Raw genomic sequence first — 18839 nt, 5'->3', positions numbered from 1 at the left:
GGACCTCCCAAATTAGCAGGAAAGATAATAAACAGACAGCATAATATAGGGTGCTGAGTGTGATCAGTTTAGGTTCAGACAGATCCCAGGTCCCTTAGGCACTAACTATGTAACCTTGGACATCTCTCCTGACTCTGTTTCCTTATCTTTGAAATGGGAATATTAATACTACCTACATCATAGTGTTTGTGTGAGGATTAAATAAGCCATGGAAATGAAGCACATAGTGCAGTCCTTGCTGCACAGGAATCACTCAGTAAAGATTAACTACTGATTTTACTAGTATGATGCTATGATAGCTGTACATGAAATTATCTTTATTTACCTGTATGCCATCTGTCCAAGCCCCTACAGAATTTAAATTCTGTGAGAGGGTAGAGATCGTGTTGATCTTGTTCACCACTATATTTCCAGGGATTTGAATCATCGCCAGTAAATTGTAGGTGCTGGACAAATGTTGAACGATTAACATGCATGCATGTAAGCATGGGGTGTTCTATCTATTGTTACTAAACTAGTGAGGAATAATTAGGTTCGGGATCCCCAACTGCTATAAAGGAGCAACATCTAAGTTAGAAAGTGGGGTGTGGCAGAAGTTTGATGATATAGGCAAGTAGAGAAAAATTTCATTTTGAGGTTGTAATTAAATCTCCATAAACGATACAAAGAGTTGGATTTGACTTCAAGGAAGAACCAATAACTCCAGGTTTAGAGCTCTGAAAGAATAAAGTCCAAGCAGTATGATGTGGGTCCCCAGGCAGGGGGCTCCCAGGGAAGAGCTCTATTTGCCAGACCTACAATCTAGTACATTTTGAAATAGCTTAACCTCTCAGAACCTGGGCGTCCTCCTCATGCAAAATGGACATATGGACACTCATAAAGAGTTGTTGGTACAAAAACGCTGTGTATGAATATAAATAAGCATCTGGCTTACTGTAGACACTGGGTGAATGGTATTTTTGTTATTCAAAGTAGGAGAAACAATTTCACTCTGAATAATAAATCAGTAAGACCAGAAGAGGTAATGAAAGCCAGAGTGGTCAATTAAAGCTCTGGGTGCACAGAGCAGCTATAACTCGAGTTCACCACTCTGAGATGGGACCAGCGGAATCCCTCAATTCAGCACAATACTGACCCAATCTACTTGTGTCCAGAGCTGGGGCCGCCACACTCTTCCTGCGAAAAGCCAGGCAAAAGTAAAAAGTACTTTTCGCTTTGTGGGACAAGGGGTCAAAGCCATCCGATATGTGTTGCAACTACTCAACTTCTCTCTTGTAACAGGAAAGCAGCAACAGACAATACGTAAACAATGAACATGGCTGTGTTCCAAGAAAAGTTCGTTTATGGACACCCGAATTTGATTTCATAAAACTGTCACAAGGTTTGTGAAATATTCTTTTCTTCTTCAACTATTAAAAAAAAAGTAAAACCTTCTTAGCTCCCAACAGACAAAAATGGAAGGGAGGGGTAGTGAAAGGCGGATTTTGCCCAAGGCCATACTTTGCCCAGGCCGGTACCGGGAGTTGGCGGGGGGGGCGGGGGCTGAGATTTCGAGAAACAGCTGCGAAAAGAGGCCTCCAATCGGGCCGAGTAGCTGGCGATGCGGGACGAGGGCAGGCCCCAAGTGGGGACTAGGCCCTGCCGAGCGCCCCCGCCGCGGCCCCGGGGCCTCTCCCCGCCAGAGAATAGAGCGGAGCCTGCGCTCGGAAGTGTGGACCGCCCCTGGGGGTCCACGTCCCGGGGCGGGAGGAAGCGGCTTGGACTTGGCCAAGCCCTGCGGGGTTTGCCACGCGGAAGGGTCTCTGCGCGCCCCTCATTCGGGACGCCTCTCAGGCCTCAGCTGCAAAAGGGGTCTCAACGCGGAGTCCCAGCCCCGTTTCTATGGTTACCTGTTCAGCACCGATTCAAACTGCCGTTCTTTATTGACAGCGCCATAGAGGACACGAACACTCCTGCCCGAAGGGAACAATAAAGCTTTCTCCATTCAACAGCGCCAGAAACGCCAGAAGGCGGCCATTTTGAGGCCGGCGCGGAGGGGTATAAGCGGGGAGGGGGCGGCCCGGCTTGCCTGGCGCGCCACAGTCACGTGCTGGGGCCGGGCCTCGTCGGGGCGGGGCCTGCGTCACGCGCGCGCTTTCCACCAATGGTAGGACGCTAGGGCCAGCCGGTTGCTTGCCACTTCTCTGACCTCTGACCCTTGACCACTCCCCCCACCCACTCCCTTCGGAAACTTCTAATGGATTTCCACTGCCCCTCGCTCGGGCAGCAGTAAAGTTGAGATCTTATTTCAAGCAATGGCAGGTAGGCATAAAAAATTTCTTTCCATTTTTCCGAAACAACAAGTTCACGTGCAAGGCGGAGACGTGACCTAGGATGCGTCCCCAGACGCATTTTCATTGGTGGAGAGGCTTGGCGCCTCTTGGACGTAATAGGCTAACAGACCCGTACCAACCAATCGTGGCGTTTTGAAGGCTTTTTGATCCCGCCTCTCCTTCCTCCTCATTTTAGAGTTTAGGGGGCCGGGGGTAAAAGTGTTCATAGTTTTCTTGTGCTTATTTTCCTGTCACACGTTTTGTGGCACACTGTGCGTTCCATGTTGGAGCTCCTCTTGCCGCCTTCACACCGCCAAGCAGATGAAGTCATTTCCATACAGTTTCAGGCAAGTTAAGTCGCATCGGCTCTGGCTCACTGATCCTCACCAGTGTCACTGTGTCACTGACACGCAGCCAGTTTTCTGTCCCTGCCAGTCCTGCCATTCAGATCCGGTTGTCTCAGTGCATTGCCGAGTTCTCACTTTGGTTACAGCTGATTACGTCCATAGTGTCACTATTCAGTCGTTCTGAGAGATGTCATTGTCGGACTGACACCTATTACCGTTTTAATCACAAATCACTCTACTGGGCAGAACTGTCATTTGCATTGTTGCTGTTATCCGGTTTATCATTTTTTACTGTCACTGTCCAGTATGCGACCACGACCACGAACTCCAAACGGTTCTGTACAATGTAGCAATTGGAATGTGTGCCCAGCTGTCACCCTTTCAGTTGTTTTCACCATTATTGTCACTCAGCTATTTTCATTGCCGCATGCTCAAGCCAATATTTAGTAGGCGCCTACTGGGTACGGGACCGTCTTGTTACTGCCTAATTAGTCACTTTCAGTATTACACTCATGTCACTGTCACGCTCAGGGTCAGATTTATATAGCAGGGGACATTCAATCAGTTTTATAGTCACTAGAGTCACGGTCACAGCTATTGTGTCTCCTAATTAATTTCCACCATTTCTACATTCTCGTTTAGTGGGAGCCCTCAGTACAGTGTTGCCAGATTTAACAAACAAACCAACCTGTAGAATGACGCTTGGTACTTAATAGGTGCTTGAGAAATATTTATCCAATCAGTGGATTTTTAAAAATCAATATTATTACCAATGTAGTGTGTGTGTATGTGGATGGCTTGAGGCTTTATTGTTCCCAAACAATAGGAATAAGTGCAGAAACGTGTCCTCTCTGTTTAACTTAACAAGATTCTGCATCCTATTGGGACAAGGAGAAAGCAGGGAAATGAGGCTACCCTGAATTCCTGGGACCATGGTTATAAAGAATAGGATGGTGTTTTAAAGTTTTTATTTCTTATTTTAAAGGAATATACGTTGGTTGTAGAGTGTTTAGGAAATATAGGAAGGACTGTTTCCTTCTGAGGGATTGTTTGAGACATAACAAAGAATGCCATCTCTCAACACACTCACACACAGTCAATGGAAAATGGCTGCAGTTTCCCTGTAATTGTTCACTTGACATTTTGCATTATTGGAAATTCTCATGGAAATGACTTGCCTACAAGTCCATGAAGAGCAGCATAAGGTGATGGAGAGCAGTGGCCCTGGCTTCTGGCTGGCCATTATATGGGAGAATAAGAAACCAATGGTGGACCCTCCAAGGACCTCATCTTGGGAAAGTCTCGAGAGTTTTGGAGAAATAACTTGTGCTTCCCAATCATCAAAAGGACTCATTCCTTGACCATAAGGGGAAGGTGCTTGAGATCTTTTCACCTTTTTTTCTACCTCAACAGAGAATGTTCCCAAGCCAATGTTTGAGGTGACTCCAGCTAAACTACCAACTGTTTCCTGAGTGACTACTACATGCCAAGAACACTGAGGTAAACAGAACATAATCCTTGCCCTAGTAGGAAATAACACAGCCAGGACCACTTCTATGGCTAGTAATAAGTCATTATTTGTCTTCTTCTTACCCTCTGCCAGACCCCATGCCAAGCTCTTCCTGGACTGTCTCATTTAGTTCCCATAACCACCGAATGAAGTAGGTAACATGATTACCCCCTGCTATACAGGAGAAAACAGACTCAGAGAAGTAAATAATTTTCTCAAGGTCACACAGCTATTCATCAGCGGAGTTGGTATTGAAACTTTGGAAGTCTGACTCTAAGGGCTTAACTTTTTTCCCCCAGAATAGTGACTTGTGGTTTTTACAAAATATATGTGTTCATTATAAAGAATTCAAGGATTACAAAAAAATACAAAGAGAGTTAAAAACAGAATCACTCTAAATCCTACCACTTAGCAGTAACATATCATTACAGATGAGCATGTCTCCATCTCTGGGCAAATATATATGTTGGTAGGTAGATGGAGAGATAATAATGGTAATAATGACAGTTTCCCTTCAATAAGCACTATGAAGTGGACACTGTTCCAAGCACTTTCCATGAATTAACACATTTAATTTACTCAGAGAGATGGATAGACATAATTTTATTAAAATGAGCTCATTTAACATATTCAGGGTTCATATCAGCAGCCAACCACCTGGTGATGTTTTTCCCCAAATCTGGTTCTTTCCTCAGTCTTTGCTGTCTTCTCTCCGCCTTCCAATCAAATCCTAAGCCCAGAGTCCTTGGGCTGCAAAAGCCGAGTCTTTAAATAGCACTCTCTGCACAGCTGCCGCCTGGTCAAATGTCTCTGCTGTTTCCCAAGGCGGTGGTGTTATTTGTAGAAGTGAAGTTTGCTAGAGGCTCAGCATATGCTTTTTATCTGCTAGAATAGGTATCTGGGCCTTAGCATTCTTTTTCCTGGCTTTCTAAGTGTTAGAATTTCACTACTTTTCTCCAATCCAAATGAAGCTTAGTCATCAGATCTTACCCCTGTGTAGACCAGAGAGTCTCAGATGTGGATGCTGTTGGAATTTGCCAAATGACTCAGAAAGGTCAGCTTGTTCATCCATCCGAGATGACAAAAGACCAGGAGAAGGGAGAGACTACCTCACTCCAAAGGGGCTCCCAGCCAGTGAGAGTCTAGAGTCCTTCTGTGGGTCTGATCCTACCCATATCTTATATTGTGAATGAATCCCTTGCCTCAATTTCCCCCAAGACAAAAGGCTCTGTTGCATTCAGAGTAACAGAATCAACATCTTTGGACATGGCACACAGCCCCATCATATCCATCTAATCCAAAACAGAAGCTGTAATTTTCTAGCCAAGCCTGCTTCTCCTCGCCAGCTCCCCAGCTCAGAGAGGACAGCCCACCCACCACTCTCAGCCTCATTGCTCAGGTTAGACAGCTGGGAGTTGTCCTTGACATTTCTGTCAGTTACCCTCAACTAGTCACCAAGTTTTGTTGATTTTCTCTCTAAATATATGCTTTTTATTTTCACAACCAAAGTCCAAATGGCTTTTACCTCTCACCTACTGTGTATCCTCCACCTGCAGCCTCTTTTACTATCCTTTGCTTTGCTCTGCAGACAGCAAGCCAGTGTAATCTTTCATTTCATTTAGAATCAGCTTTATTAAGTATAATTTACATATGAGAAAATGTACTCATTTAAATTGGCGTTTTGGCAAATACATACACCTATGTAATCACCACCACATCAAGATATAGAACATTTTTATTTTTTAGGGTCGTTTTAGGTTCACAGCAAAACTGAGAGGGAGGTACACAGATTTCGCATGTTCCCCTGCCCCCACACACGCATAGCCTTCCCTACCATCAACATCCTTCCACAGAATGGTACATTCGTTACAACTGATGTACCTCCATTAACAGATCTTTATAACCCAAGTCCATAATTTATATTAGGGTTCATTCTTGGTGGTGTACCTTCTATGGGTTTGGTCAAATGCATAATGTGCATCCACCATTATAATATTATACAGAGTAATTCACTACTCTAAAAGCCCTCTGTGTTCTGCCATTTCATCCTCCTTGTCCCCAAACCCCTGGAAATTATTGACCTTTTGACAGTCTCTATAGTTTTGTCTTTTCCAGAATGTCACATAGTTGGAGTCATATATTCTGTAGCCTTTTGAGATTGGCTTCTTTCACTTAGTAATATGCATGTTCATTTCCTCCATGTCTTTTCATGGTTCGGTAGTTCATTTCTTTTTAGCACTGTGTAATCTTCCATCATCTGGATGTATCACAGTTCATTCATCCATTCACCTGCTGAAAAACATCTTGGTTGCTTCCAAGTTTTGATAGTCATGAATAGAAATGCTATAAACATCTGTGTGCAGGCTTTTGTGTGGGCATAACTTCAATTTGTTTGGGTGAATACCAAGGAGCAAATTATTGGATCATATGGTAATAGTATGTTTAGTTTTGTAAGAAATGGCCAGACTATTTTCCAAAGTGCTCTACCATTTCGCATTCCCACCAACAATGAATGAGAGTTTCCATGGCTCCACATCCTCACCAGGATTTGGTGTTGTCAGTATTCTGGATGTTGGCCGTTCTAATAGATGTATAGTGGTATCTCATTGTTGTTTTAATTTGCATTTCCCTGATGATACATGATGTGGAGCATCTTATGATATTCTTACTAGCCATGCATGTATCTCTTTGGTGAGGTGTCTGTTAAGGTCCTTGTCCCATTTTTATATCAGGTTCTTTGTTTTCTTGTTGTTGACTTTTAAGGGTTCTTTGTATAATTTGGATAATAGTCCTTTATCAGATATGTCTTGTGCAAATATTTTCTCCCAGTCTGTGGCTTGTCTTCTCGTTCTCTTGACATTGTGTTTCACAGAGCAGAAAAGTTTAATTTTAATGAGCCCAGCTTCTTTCTCTCTCTCTCTTAAATGGGGGTATTGGGGGTTGAACCCAGGATCTCGGTATATGCTAAGCATGCTTCTAACACTGAGTTATACCTACCCCTGAGCCCAGCTTATAGATTCTTTCTTTCATGGATTGTACCTTTGGTGTTGTATCTAAAAAGTCATCACCATACCCAGGGTCATCTGGATTTCCCCCTATTTATTTTCTAGGAGTTTTACATTTTACATTTAGGTCTGCGATCCATTTTTTATTCAATTTTGTGAAGAGTAAGGTCTGTGTGTAGATTCATTTGTCTGCATGTGGATGTCCAGGTGTTCCAGCATTATATGTTGAAGCTATCTTTACTCCATTGTATTACCTTTGCTGTTTTTGTCAAATATCAATTGACTTTGTGTGGGTTTATTTCTGGGCTCTCTATTCTGTTCTATTGATCTGTTCTTTTACCAATACCACAGTCTTAATTACTGCAGATTTATAGTAAGTCTTGAAGTTGAGTCGTGTCAGTCCTCCAACTTTGTTCTTCTTCAATATTGTGTTGGCTATTGGGTCTTTTGCCTCTCCATAAATACTTTAGAATTAATTTGTCAAAATCTACAAAAATTATTTGCTGGGATTTTGATTGGGATTGCATAGAATCTATAGATTGAGTTGGGAAGAACTGATATCTTGACAATATTGTCTTCATATCCATAAACATGGGATAGCCTTCCATTTATTTAGTTTTATTATTTCTTCCCCTCTGTTCCTAGTTTACTGGAAATTTTTAATCATAAATGGTTGTTGGATTTTGTCAAATGCTTTTTCCTGCATCTATTGATATGATCGTGTGAGTTTTCTTCTTTAAGCTGTTGATATGATGGATTACATTTATTGATTTTCAAATACTGAATGAGCCCTGCATACTTGGAATAAATCCCCCTCAGTTGTGGTGTATAATTATTTTAATACATTGTTGGATTTCATTTGCTAATAGTTTGTTAAGTATTTTTGCATCTATGTTCATGAGAGATATTGATCCCTAGTTTTCTTGTAAGGTCATTGTTTTTGGTATTAATCTAACACTGGTCTCAAAGAGCAAGTTAGGAAGTATTCCCTCTGCTTCTATCTTTGAAAGAGATTATAGATACTTGGTATAATTTGTCTTGTTTCATTTTCTTGATGGTGTCATTCAAAGCACAGAAGCTTTGAATTTTATGAAATCCAATTTATTAGTTTTTCAGAGGAAAACTATTAGCATGGTGCATCTACTTAATGGGGAAACCCTGGTTCATTCCTCTCAAAGTTAGGAACAACACAACCATGGTTTCTATCACTACTTATTTTTTTAACATTTTTTATTGATTTATAATCATTTTACAATGTTGTGTCAAATTCCAGTGTTCAGCACAATTTTTCAGTCATTCATGGACATATACACACTCATTGTCACATTTTTTTCTCTGTGAGTTATCATAACATTTTGTGTATATTTCCCTGTGCTATACAGTGTAATCTTGTTTATCTGTTCTACAATTTTGAAATCCCAGTCTATCCCTTCCCACCCTCCACCCCCCTGACAACCACAAGTCTGTATTCTCTGTCTATGAGTCTCTTTCTGTCCTGTATTTATGCTTTGTTTTTGTTTGTTTGTTTGTTTGTTTTTGTTTTTTAGATTATCACTACTTATTTTTAACATTAAGCTAGACGTATTACTTACCACAATCAGATAAGAGAAAAGAGAGAGAATAGAATATACACCTGGAAAACCCTAAAGAATCAACCAAATATCCTATTATGAAAGAAAGAATGAGAAGAAGAGGGAGAAAGATGGTGGGGGTGGGGAGAAGGAGGAGAAGGTGGTAAAGTAAGGTGAAGCTGGAGAATTAAACAAATATGCAGAAACCAGTTAGAAGAGAAAGGCCGTAGGCTGTGGGCTGGGAGATCTAGCTCAGCTCCCCCAGTTCTCAGACCTTTGGAGTCAGGCTGAATTATACCATCAGCTTTCCTGGTTCTTCAGCTTGTAGATGGCACATCAAAGCATACCTCGGTCTGTAATTGCAAGAGCCAATTCCCATAATGTATCTTCTCTTTTGTAGCTATATGTGTCCTATTGGTTCTGTTTCTCTAGAGAACACTGACTAATACACCAATGTATAAACTTTACACAGAAACGTTGTACAACTAGAAGAGATAATGCAAGAAAAGACCATATGTAATATAAATAGCAACAGAAATAAATTATTAATACATTTTAAATATAAACTTAAAATATTGGTGCGAAATACAACAGAAAACTTGAGTGGAAAGACATATATTTTTAAGTTGAAGTATAGTTGATTTATAATGTTTCAGTATAGCAAAGTGATTCAGTTATGTATATATATATTCTTTTCCAGATTCTTTTCCACTGTAGGTTATTACAAGATACTGAATATAGTTCCCTGTGCTATACAGTAGATCCTTGTTGTTTGTCAATTTTACATGTAGTAGTGTGTATCTGTTAATCCCAGACTCCTAATGTATCCCCTTTGGTAACCATAAGTTTATTTTCTATGTCTGTAAGTCTATTTCTGTTTTGTAAATAAGACCATTTGTATCTCTTTTAGATTCCACCTATGCAATATCATATATTTGTCTTTCTCTTCACTTAGTATGATAATCTCTAGGTCCATTCATGTTGCTGCAAATGGCATTATTTCACTTTTTATGGCTGAGTAATATTCCATCTTCTTTATACATTCATCTGTTGATAGATATTTAGGTTGCTTCCATGCCTTGGCTATTGTAAATACTGATGCTGTGAACACTGGGGTGCGTGTACCTTTTCAAGTTAGGGTTTTCGTCTTTTCTGGGTATATGCCCAGGAGTGGGATTGCTGGATCATATGGTAACTCTAATTTTAGTTTTTTAAGGAACCTCCATACTGTTTTACATAGTGGCTGCACCAATTTACATTCTTACCAACAGTGTAAGAGGGCTCCCTTGCCTCCACACCCTCTCCAGCATTTATTATTTGTATACTTTTTGATGATGGCCGTTTTGACCTGTGTGAGGTGATACCTCTCTTGTAGTAGTTTTGATTTACATTTCTCTAATAATTACCAATGTTAAGCATCTTTTCATGTGCCTGTTGGCCATCTGTATGTCTTCTTTTGAGAAATGTCTGTTTAGGTCTTCTGTGAATTTTTTTATTGGATTGTTTGTTTTTTTGCTATTGAGCTGTACGAGCTGCTTGTATATTTTGGAAATTAATCCCTTGTCAGTCGCATCATTTGCAAATATTTTCTTCCTTTTGGTATGTTGTCTTTTCATTTTGTTTATAATTTCCTTTGCTGTGCAAAAGCCTTCAAGTTTAATTAGGTCCCATTTGTTTATTTTTGCTTTTGTTTCCATTACTGTAGGATATGGATCCAAAAAAATATTGCTGCAATTTATGTCAGAGAGTGTTCTGTCTATGTTTTCCTCTAGGAGTTTTATGGTAAGTGGTCTTACATTTAGGTCTTTAATCCATTTTGAGTTTTTTTTTTAATATGGTGTTAGAGAATGTTCTAATTTCATTTTTTTACAGGTAGTTGTCCAGTTTTCCCAGCACCACTTATTGAAGAGACTGTCTTTTCTCCATTGCATATTCTTGCCTCCTTTGCTGTAGATTAATTGACTATAAGTGTGTGGGTTTATTTGTAGGCTCTCTATCTTGTTCCATTGATCTATGTGTCTGCTTTTGTGCCAGTACCATACTCTTTTGATTACTATAGTATTGTAGTATAGTCTGAAGTCAGGGAGCATGATTCCTCCAGTTCCACTCTCCTTTCTCAAGATTATTTTGGTTTTTCGGGGTCTTTTATGTTTCCATATAAATTTAAAATTTTTTTGTTCTAGTTCTGTGAAAAATGCCATTGGTAATTTTATAGGGATTGCATTGAATCTGTAGATTGCCTTGGGTACTGTGGTCATTTTAACAATATTGATTGTAACCCAAGAATATGGTATATCATTTCTTAAATAGCAAGAAGAATGAACATCATAAAAATGTTAATTCTCAGCAAACACACCAACAGACTTTCTGTGGTTAGAGAAGCTGATTATAGGATTCAAATGGAAAAATTAACAACAAAGAATATAGAGAATCAGCCCTACCAGATATCAAACTATATTCTAAAGCTTCAACAATGAAAATAGTGAGTAATTAGCTCATAAACAGACAAACCAATGGAACAATATAGAAAGTCCGAGAATAGACCAAAATACATATAGAAATTTAATATATTCTAAAGGTGTGAGAGTAAAGATAAACTTTATAATTAATGGTTTGGGGATAATTGGGTAATCATTTGAAAAAGGAGTTTTATCTATACCTCACATCTTTCGCTGGGATAAACTAAAAATAGATCAAAGATCTAAAGCTAAAAAATTGTAGACATTAAAGTACTAGGAAAAAAATGGGCAAATTTCTTTGTAACCTTGAGGTGGTGAAGGACTTTCTAATTGACTCAAAATCCAAAAACCTAAAAAGAAAGATTGATCAATTTAACCGTATTTTTTAAAAACCCGTAAATAAAGTTTCAATATAAATGGCAACCTGGGAGGATATATATGCCACTCATATTATAGTTAAAGGACTAATTTTCTTAATACATGAATAGCTTCTAGGAATTCATAAGAACAAGACCAAAAGTCTTTTGAAAATTGAAGAAAAATGAGCAAAGATGTAAAGAGGCAGTTCACACACACATAAAAAGACATGAAGATGGCCTCTAAAAACACAAAAATATTCTCAATCTATTCATGATGTGAGTAGTACAAATTAAAACTACTCTGAAATATCTTTTTTTTAGCCTATCAAATTGGGGAAAATTCTAGAAGTTTGACAATGAGATGGTAAACAGGCACTCTCATTGCTGGTTGGGATGTAGATTAGTACAATCCCTATGTAGCTTAACAATTTTTCTGTTGTTTTTTTCCTTTTAGGTTAACAATTCTTATCGAAATTTTAAAATGCATTTTTCCCTTTGATCAATAATTTCACTTCTGGGTATTTACTTTGTATATATACCTGCATGTGTACAGAATGATGCATATACACTGAAATTCTGATATTTCACTGAATTCACTGATATTTCACTGAAATAATCCTTGAAATAGGAAAAAATGGAATTTAAACCAAAGGAACAAGATTAAGTATGTTGCAATGTGTCCACTCAAAGGAATATTATACAGCTTCAAAATAAAAGAATGAGGAAGCTCTAACGTCCTTATAGGGAAAGAACTCCAATATATATTGCTAAATTAAAAAGCAAGATGTAGAACAGGAATCAGTAAACTTTTTCTTTGTAAAGGACCAGACGGTTAATATTTTCAGCTTTGCAGGCCACGCAATCTCTGTTGCAACTGCTTGACTTTCAACTTGCCATTGTAGCATGAATGCAATCAGACAATACAAATGAGTGTGGCCAGATTTAGCTGAATTTGGCCTGCTGGCAGTAGTTCATCAGACTTCTGCTTTGTATACATAGTGTGCTGTTTTTGTGTAAATAAGTGTATGTGTTGGGGGGAGTAGAGATAAGAATGTATATATGTATTTGCTTATATTTGCATAAAAACATTGAAGAGATACATATGAAAAATGGAGTGTGTGTTATCCACGGGCCAATCAGGAGATAGAAACCAGGGAAATTGGAAAAGGAAATAACATAAAGACATTCACTAGTAATGTAACTAGTATAATGTTAATTTGTACAATGTAAAGAATTATTTATTAATAAAGGAGACTGACTCCTAAGAGGAATAGACACTGCTAAGGCAGCACTGTCCAATAGAATGTTCTGCAGTGATGGACATGTTCTATGTCTGCACTGCCCAATGCAGTAGTTACTAGCCACACGTGGCTATTAAACACTTGAAATATAGCTAGTGTGACTGAGGAACTGAATTTTTAATTTGAATTTATTTTAATTAATTTATATTTAAATCTAAGTAGCTACATTTGGCTAGTGGCTACCACATTGGACACAGCCGTGCGGAATAGCTGCTACCTCTAACAGTGAGGGCGTATAGTCAAGGAGAAACAAACTTGAAAGAGCCCCTCTCCTGCAAAGCTGAGATTCACACCTCATTGGGGAAGGTATGGCTATAAGCCATGGGATGCTGGAGTGTGTGTACCACTGGATTTCCAGCACACCTTTGACAGAGGAGCCACCTGCTAGCAAGGAAGCCATCTGCTAGCAGCCATACTATAGACGCCAGAAAGAAAAGCACCAGAATCAGAAGATAAGCCCTTTCCTCTTGTAGTTTCCCTCAACACCCTCTATTTGACAAGGTCTAGCAGTATGCCATCTGCCAAAGGAGAAATAGTGACAAGGTCCAGTTCCAATATTACAAAGCAACATAAAGAAGAGTGAATTTAGAACTGAGAGGCAATAATTTGATGACTGGCACAGGGTGGATGGAAACTGGGTTAAAGCAAAACTTTTCAGTGTATGCCTTTAAACATCATTTCAAGTTTGAATCATGTAAACATGTTACTTACTCAACAGGTTAAAAACAAGAAAATGAAAAATATATACAAAGCCAACACAAATTAGAAGAAAGCTAGGACATCAAAGCATCCATACAGACAAAAAGGGTCACAGATATCAGTAAAACGAACTTTATACTGAGGGCATGTAACAATTACAACCACATATGCACCTAATAATATAACTTAGAAATATTTTAAACTGATAGACTTACAAGGCAAAGTGGGTGAATTTAAAACAGTAGTTGGTGATATTAACATATACCTCTAAGAAACTGATAAAGCAGAGAAAATAAAAGCAAGGATATAGAACTTTTAAACAATTAATGAGTTTGAGATAATTTATATAAATGCATCCACAAAGCCAGAATGCAAATTATTCTCAAAATCACATGAAACATGGGAAAATGGATCATATACTAAGCTACAAAGGAATGATTAATAAATTACTAAGAATTGACATCATTTTGAACAGTAAAATCAAATGCAATAGAAGCAGAAATCAATAACAAAAGGGAGAACTGAAATATGTCTGAAAATTAAAAATCGTATCTCTAAACAAGCCATGGGGTAGAGATGATACAAGAGAAATTAAGAAATACTTAATATTAAAGACAAAGGTACTTAAAAATCAGTGAGCTGCTGCTAGAGCATTTCTTATGGAGAAAATTATAGCTTTAAGAACAAGGAAGTGCAAATAAAAGGAGGTAAATATTAAAGGAGCTTAAAAAAAATAACAGAGTAAATCTCCCAGAAGAGGAAAGGAAATAGTATATATAAGCAAATATATCAGCAAATAAACAAAATACGTAATAAATAGGAATAAATAAGTGTGGCTACAGCAGAAGAAGAAATTTTAATTTAACTTTAAAGCTATTAAAATAAAACCAAAAAGCTACCCCCAAAAAACTGTTGATGATTTTTGCTATATCAGGATGCTTTGGGCTGCAAATAATAATAAAGAAACCTTTCTAAACCAATTTTAAGAATAAGAAATTTATTATCTTATATAACAAGAAGCCCCAAAGTAGGGTAATTCAGGGACTGGTTAATGGCACCTTCATTAAGTCATCAAAGTCCAGTGTCTTTCATTTTTTTTTACTTTTCCATCCTCTGTGCGTCAGACTCATCCACAAACTAGCTCCCCTCCTGGACACCAGATAGCTGTAGCAGCTCCAGGCTTCACACTGTCACAGCTACATTATAGGCAGAGTGTTTCTTTCTGTGTTTCCCATTTTGTCAGAGAAAAAAATCTTTCCCCAAGTGCCCTCATTCCCTGCTGTATACTCTTCTGCCTCATTGCATCATAAACTCACATCTAGGCTAATCACTGACAAAGAAAAGGGGACCACAATGTTTGGCTTGGCCAAATCTGGGTCACTCTCCAACTCATTCTTTAAGGTTCCAATGGATTGTACTCTACCGAAGTATATGACTGAGTGGGAAAAAAATGGAGAAGTAGGGAAATGACTGCTGGGCAGGCAGTCAACAGTGTCTGCTATCCTTATGAATAACTTTATATCAAAATTTTGAAAACCTAAGCAAAATGTGTAAGTTCTTGGAACAATAAGAAATGCCCAGAATGGTACAGGAAGAAGAAAAATATTTAAATAAAATATTTATTCATGCAATAAATAATTATGGAGTGCTATTAAGTGCTAGGCACTGTTGAAAAATGTGATAGTAAGCACCACTGCCGCTTACCCTCCCCCACCCCCACCTCCAATTAAAAATCACCAGACCAGGATGGTTTTGTAGGTAAATACTACAAACTTTTAGAGAACAGCAAGTTTCTATATTCCTCAAGTTTTCCCTGAGAAGAGGGGAGGGATAATTGCCCAAGCAATTAATGAGTCTAGTTAAATCTTGATATTATAACCAGATATGAACAGTATGAGAAAAAATCATTACAGGACAGTTTTGCTTGTAATTATAGACGCATTCCTAATTCAAAAAACCCCAAGTAGGATTTAGTTTAGAAAAGTACAGATGATTTAGCATCAGATAAATCTGTCAACGGTGTTTCAGATTAAAGGAAAAAAATATAGTATTTCAATAAATACAAGCAAAACATCTATTTGTGATTAAAGTAGCTTTCTTAACCTGATAAAAATTCTCTATCAAAAACTTATAGCAGACATTATATTTAATAAAAAGACATAGATTTCCAATTAATATGGAAACCACACACATATATTTCCCAATACCACCATTGTTCAATGTAGTACTGGGAACCTGGTATACAGTAGAGATGGTATCACAACGCAGTGAGGAAAGAATGAATTACTATTTAATAAGTGGTGGGGGGAGGATTGGCTCATAATGTAAAGAAAGTGTAACCTCCTAAAGTAGCCTCCTAAAACAAAACAGGTCAAAATACCTCCAGATGGATTAAAAACTTAACTTGAAAAAGCAATGCTATAAAAACTATTAGAAGAAAATTGTAGGCAAATGTAACTGTGACTTTGGGATCAGCAAGAATTTCTTAAAGGGGAAAACAGATGAATTGACTACTTCAAAATCAGACTTGTGCTTGTATCAGTTAGATTTAGGTTTAGCTCTGTGAGAAATAAGCAATCTAGAAATAAGCAGTACAGTATTGGCATCAGGAGCCCAGTCCTTCTGTCATGGTTTCTCCATCCTCAGCACATGGCTCCCAACTCAAGATCCAATACCCCAACTGGTGAGGAAAAGAGGAAAAAATGGAGCTCTATCTCTTTAAGACTATTTCCTGCAAATTTCCCATAATACTTTCTCTTATATATCCTACTGGCCAGAACTTAGTCATGTGGCTACACCTGCAAGTAGTTGTTACGCTAGGAAGACTTGTGTCTGATTAAAAAATCAGAGTTTGTTTGAATTAAGAAAGAAAAGTTGGAGGAAAGGGTATAGCTCAGTGGTAGAGCACATGCTTAGCATGCATGAGGTCCTTGGTTCAATCCCCAGTACCTCCTCCAAAAATAAATAAATCTAATTACCTCCCCCCAACCAAATAAAAAAATAAATTAAAAGAAAGAAAAGTTGAGCATCAGAGACAGAGTTAACTGGCAATTAACTAACTGGGAGAATATGTTTTCAACATGTATGACTGAAATTAATGTCTGAAATGTGTAACATAGGAAAAAAGAAGGAGAATTTTTTGTAAAAATGTGAAAAGTAGAGGATATGGGCAAACAATGCACAGAAGAGAAAACCAGAGATCAGAATGGCCAAAAAAAAAAAAAATTTATCCTTAGTGATCAGAGAAATGTAAAATAAATCAACAAATAGCTACTATTTTACATTCAAAGATAGATACATCAAAGTGCCAAAGATGCGGAGGAAATGCAACTTTTATGCACTGCTGGGGCAGTGCAAATTAGTGCGGTCATTTAGGATAGCAATTTGGGAGTACTTAGTGATATAGACAAAATGCATATCATTTATACTGCAAATCCTGTGTCATGTATAAATACCAGAGAAATTCTTGCATAAGTATGTAAAGGGATATATATGTTTAAGGATGTTTATTGCAGCATTATTTTATCATAACAGAATTGGAAATAAATGTTCTTTACTAAGGAATTACTAAATAAAATATAATGTGTAAATGATGGAATATAATGCAGCAGTCAAAAAGAAGACTAGATCTATGTTAATCAGCATAAAGAGATCTCAGAGAAGCAGAATGAGATATATAGCAATAGATCACTATGTACATTAAATATGCACACATAGCAATACCATATGTTTATAAAAATGCATTTGTAAGTGTAAATAAAATGGACAAAGAACCTGAGAACAGTGCATATGGGAAAAGGGGAATGGACTGAAAATGGGAGAAAAAAATTAAATTGAAAAATGAAATAGTAATAAATAGCGTAAAAATAAATAGTAAATATGTGCTAACCTGGGGCCAGATTGAAGTTCCTTAAGTTAGATCTGGATTCAGGTAATCTTTCTAGCCACGAAACTCCCCGTTTTATAAGCAGTCGGGTGCTCCATAATGTTTCTTGAGTGACTGGTTGACTATTCCCCGAACAGAAGATTGCTGCGTCTGGTGCACTCTAACATGGGATTTGTGTAATGATTCATATGAATATTTCCCTTTTTGGGGCTTGCATCATTTGCCTCCAACTGTTTAATCTCATCAAGCCGCGCACTCACAATTTCAAGTTATTTCTTGTGAGGCCATTATCGTTGCTGGGTTCTTTTGTTTTTCATTTGGAATTGTGATTCTGAAGCATCTCTTTCCCTGCAGGTTTAGAGCCATCTGTGATAAAGGAGGTACTTAAGATTTCAATAACAACAAAAACAGATTAACTAAAGGTTTTCCTTTCATGTGGAGTAGATTTCTGTTCAACTTGCAGGTGATGCACTACAAAGAGTCTTTTATTTTGTTTCAGTCGATTGAAAATGAGGCCAAGGTACTGGATGAAATGCATTCATTCTCTTTTCAACTGTTTCCAAGTGTGGAAAGCTCTTCCATCAGACATCCACGTAGCTTCACTCATGTGTCTGCTCAAATGTCATTTTTTGGAGAGGTTTTCACTATTGATACCAGCATCTCCATTACTCCCTAAATCCTTTCTTCTGCTTTATTTTTCTTCATGGCTCTTATTATTATATCATATTATATGTTTATCCGTTTATTATCTGTCTCCCCACACTAGAATGTGAGCTCTGTGAGAATGGAGACCCTGTCTCCTTTATTCATCGCTCTATCCTTACATTGGGAACAGTGCTTGGAACAGAGAAAGCACATACTAGATGTGCATTAACTGCATGAATGAGGAATTTTCTCAGGAGTTTTGTAAAAACCTCTTCATTATACTCCTATTGAGTCCAGTGTATTTTAAATAATAAGCCAAATAAGATTTCTCCCTGTTGCTGTTAATCTTTCTACCCTGTCTATATATTTATTCTTCCAAAATTATTGAGCTCCTACTATGAGCCAGGCATTGTGCCAGGTGCTGAGGGATTCTGTGACAGATGACACAGACCACATCTCATAATTTGGGGTTTTGCTTTCAACAATGACAGTAACCTCACATCCCTAGAACTGGCATGCGCTTATTACAGGTTTACTCCATGCCAAGCAAGAGTGGACCTCATTACATCCATTATCTTTTTCAAGCCCCACAACAGTCCTGTGAAGTCAATATTATTAGTGTGTCTCAAATTTTCTTCCCCGTAAGCATGCAGTTTATGAGCAATAAATAAAACGACAGAACTGTCTTGTCAAAGCTGGACAGAAGTTTCCAGGGAGTGGTGTACAGGGCGCAACTACATGGAGC

General features: G+C 38.1%; 1 protein-coding gene and 1 long non-coding RNA gene across 5 annotated transcripts in view; one reads left to right on the top strand and one right to left on the bottom strand.

The window, feature by feature from the left end:
• Positions 1–2071, bottom strand: part of ZBTB40 (zinc finger and BTB domain containing 40) — a 69458-nt gene extending 67387 nt beyond the window's left edge. For 2 of the 4 annotated variants that reach the window (XR_004325403.1, XM_006183155.3), the window contains exon 1: positions 1890–2068. The gene's annotated coding sequence lies outside the window, so the exon portion shown is untranslated. Of the gene's footprint in view, positions 1–1889 lie in introns of all 4 variants that reach the window. The other 2 variants (XR_004325404.1, XM_014557937.2) reach the window with 2 other exon arrangements.
• LOC116668286 lies at positions 1089–4211 on the top strand. The gene is made up of 3 exons (XR_004325405.1): positions 1089–1196; positions 1282–1381; positions 4073–4211. It is a non-coding gene; the product is annotated as an uncharacterized LOC116668286 (long non-coding RNA).
• Positions 4212–18839: the final 14628 nt, after the last annotated feature.

The sequence above is a fragment of the Camelus ferus genome, chromosome 13 (genome assembly GCF_009834535.1).
Source record: "Camelus ferus isolate YT-003-E chromosome 13, BCGSAC_Cfer_1.0, whole genome shotgun sequence".
Classification (NCBI taxonomy): domain Eukaryota; kingdom Metazoa; phylum Chordata; class Mammalia; order Artiodactyla; family Camelidae; genus Camelus; species Camelus ferus.
This window is presented reverse-complemented; position numbering and strand designations above follow the sequence as displayed.